The sequence below is a fragment of the Mustela erminea genome, chromosome 5 (assembly GCF_009829155.1).
Source record: "Mustela erminea isolate mMusErm1 chromosome 5, mMusErm1.Pri, whole genome shotgun sequence".
Classification (NCBI taxonomy): domain Eukaryota; kingdom Metazoa; phylum Chordata; class Mammalia; order Carnivora; family Mustelidae; genus Mustela; species Mustela erminea.
This window is the reverse complement of record NC_045618.1, coordinates 41,753,249-41,756,872: the sequence shown is the minus strand read 5'-3', so window position 1 is coordinate 41,756,872 and position 3,624 is coordinate 41,753,249. Positions and strand designations below refer to the sequence as shown.

General features: G+C 38.4%; 1 non-coding gene across 1 annotated transcript; it reads right to left on the bottom strand.

Annotated features, from left to right (window-relative positions):
• Positions 1–2,958: 2,958 nt before the first annotated feature.
• On the bottom strand, positions 2,959–3,096 carry LOC116592251. Its single transcript, XR_004286415.1, has one exon. It is a non-coding gene; the product is annotated as a small nucleolar RNA SNORA8 (small nucleolar RNA).
• Between the last annotated feature and the right edge of the window lie 528 nt (positions 3,097–3,624).

Below are 3,624 nucleotides of genomic sequence, written 5' to 3'. Positions count from 1 at the left end.
AAGGCCCTTGGTGATTTGACCTGACCTTCTACCTTTCAGCTTAATTTCTGTCTCTTTCTTCTTGAATCCTTCTTGACATAATAGGTGTGCTGTCCTACATACCTTCCTACTCCAGGGCCTATACACTTGCTATTTCCTGTACCAAGGAGGTGCACTCTCTCAACTTTTTCTACCTATTCATCTTTTTTTTTTTTTTAAATTTATAATTCTCAAAAATCCGGACAAAATCTGCTCTCCCTTTTATAATTTCTTATAGAAGCATATACTTTTCCTTCCAAGCACTCACCACAGTTTGTAGATTTATATTCATTTGTGCAATTGTTTGATCTGTGTTAATCTTCCATCCCTAAATGGGTTTCATGAAGGTGGGAACCTTTTGCTCATCATTGTATCCCTTGTGATCAGAGTGCTTGAACTCAGGATGAGAACTCAACAAATGATTGTTGAATGAATAAATGCATAAATCAGCCTTAATGTTTTCACTGGAGGATCCTTCACCCCCTTCTCTCATCCTTTTACTTTTAATCACTGGTTTAGAAGCAATAGTAAGGAAATTGGAAGCTTGGTCATTCCTTGCTCTGGAGTATCTCTCTGAACAGGGTGGGAATTGTGGGTTTCTGGGCAACTAAAGAAAGGTCCCAGAAGAACATAGCTACTAGCACTATCCTCCAGTCAAAATTTTGGATTTTGGATTCAACACTGTGTTTTCTGTTTGTAGCTTTAGCTGTTTTGGGGGTAAGAACAGTTTGCCTCTGCTTTACCTCCTTCTCAGTACAATTATTCCAATTTTGAGAATATCTCAGGGTGTTTTTTAAGATTTTATTTATTTGTCAGAGAGAGTACAAGCAGTGGGAGTGGCAGGCAGAGGAGATCAGGTTCCTTGCCGGGCAAGGAGCTCAATATGGGACTCGATCCCAGGACCCCGGGATCATGACCTGAGCTGAAGGCAGACACTTAACTGACTGAGCCACCCAGGAGTCCCTGAGAATATCTGTTTTGAAGAAAGAGAGACATGAGTTCTAATGTTGCACTAAAGTCCTATCCAGAGCTCTTGCAGAAAAAGGAAACGTGGTTTAATTTGGTGGGATTCCTTGAGGTAAACAGTGGAGGTTGAAAAATGTATGTAAAAACATTGATCACTTTTCGAAAAACATTGTTTTTCAGAGTATTGACTTATTTAATTTTAAGCATGGAATTTGGTGAGTTTGCTGCTTCTGTTTCTTTTTTTTTTTTCAAACTAGGACTGGAGAAATTTTTATATCAGGAATCAGAATCCAATTTTAAACCTCCAAATGCATCTCTGAATATTACATGACAAGATGGTGTATCATACTTGTAAGAACTTCCTGTGGGAACGTGACTGTTCAGCTGCAGTTAATGATCCTTGCAGTTCTGTTCAAAACCACTTTTTTTTAGTTGTTGTTGGACTGGCATTATCTTCAAGCCTATAGTTGAGTGTTACTGGCTCATTCCATACTGACAAAATAGCTACTTGTTTTATTAGTTTGACCGTTTTGCTTATTAAAGTCATCTTGAACCCAGGGGGGTGTTCTTAAGGTATCTTCAAAGGAGATTCTTCTAAAATTTGAAATAAATCTTTCATTGCATGTATGCCATGTAATAGGGACAATTTATTTTGCAGAACTTAGTAGAAATAGACTAGAATTAATATCATCAATATAAGACATACTTTGTTATTACGAACCCTTAGTTTATTATTTCTCTAAGTGGGAGAAAGATGTGGGGTGGGGTGTGTGGGAAAGAAGTAGAGGTGAAAAGTAAAGATGTGGGGCACCTGGGTGGATCAGTGGGTTGGGCCTCTGCCTTCAGCTCAGGTCATGATCACAGGGTCATGGGATCGAGCCCCACATTGGGCTCTCTGCTCAGCGTGGAGCCTGCTTCCCCCCTCTCTCTCTGCCTGCCTCTCTGCCTGCTTGACATCTCCATCTGTCAGATAAATAAATAAAATCTTAAAAAAAAAAGTAAAGAGGAGATACATGTAAATTGGTAGAGAAAGAGAGAGAAGGATTAGGGCAATTACACAGTTTGGGGAAAGAAAGCCTTAAATACTGAGGTCTGGAATAGGAAATCTCCACCTATTTATTCAATAAATAATAACTGATTATATCATAGATAGGCACAATGCTGGTAAATTTAGAAATAGAGAAAAATGGGCTCTTTGCTCAGTGGAGAGCCTGTTTCTCCCTCTCCTTCTGCCTGGCTCTCTGCCTACTTGTGTTCTGTTTGTCAAATAAATAAATAAAATAAAATAAAGATTTTTTAAAAATGTACAGAAAAAAAAATCAAGGTCCCCATCTTCATGAAGCTTGCAGGGTAATAAGAGAAACAGGCATTAAACAAATACAAATAAGTATGTGAATGCAAATTATGATTTTAAAAACCCAAGAGATTTAACAAGATTATAAGATGTGAGGAGAAGCCAGGGAAAATTTTTCTGTTAAAGAACTTCTAACCTGAGAACTAAAAGATGACTCAGAGCTGGCTAACTACAGAGGAGAAAGAGCATTTCAAGTGAAAGAAATAAGTGAAGGGCAGGGTGACTTTTTTTTTTTTTTTAAAGCCAATAAATTTTTATTTAAGGAGTTTTTATATGTGATCACTTCCACTGCCAGTCACTGCTCATCACCATAGTTCCTCCAAAGTTAGAATCATAATCTTCAAAACAGCCCTTTTAAAAAGAACTTGATCAATCCACAGTTGTCACTGTCACTCCAGAGTTCTTTCAGCTGGGTTTCTTGCATCTCCATTTGAATACGGACATAATTTAAGAACTCCCCACCTATAATCTTTGGGATCCAATGTCTTTACTTCAGGGCCCTGTTTAGGGTCTGAGTGTGGATCTGTCTGGTTCTCAATTTCAAACACCCTAGAAAAGGAGAAGCATTACTTCCTCTTGAAAATTATCTCAAGCTGAGCAGTATAAAAAACCGTTAAGAATACTGTTTCAGTAAAAATACCAGGTTTAACATGCACAAAGCCAAGAAAACCAACGATGCCAGATACTGAGTTTCTATTGCACTGTCCTTTGAACACCCAGCAGGAATGAGCTGCTGAGGGCAGATACCACGCAGTGCGAGGGCAGGGTGACTTTAAGAAATTAAAAGAATATTAACGTAGCTAGTGCAGAGGACAAGCAGCAAACTGAGGTGTCCTTGTTGGCCATGTGGTGTAAAGGGCTTGGAGTTTCTCTTTAATGTGATGGAAAGGTACCCAGGAGTTCAAAGTTGGGAGTGGCATGATCAGATTTGGTTTTTAAGCACTCTGACGAAAGAATAGGGAATGGGTAAGGAGGATTAGAGAGGTAATGGGAGTATTTTAAAAATACCAACTATGTGAGATACAAAAGGGAACTTGTCTTAATCTTCCATATCTGCCTATCACTGATGCCTAATGCTTAACTTCTTTAGTGTTGAGATATAAAGACTCTCTAATATATTATGGGATGGGGTGACAAACCATTATGCATCCTAAGATGAAGAAATCAGTCATCTTACAAGCTGTTGATGACAGAGCATACAGGTACACCATTTTAAAGAGGACCTGTTGTGACTTTAGTTCTGTTAGAGTTGATAATCAATGTTTTGTTGTTGCTGTTATTTTTGA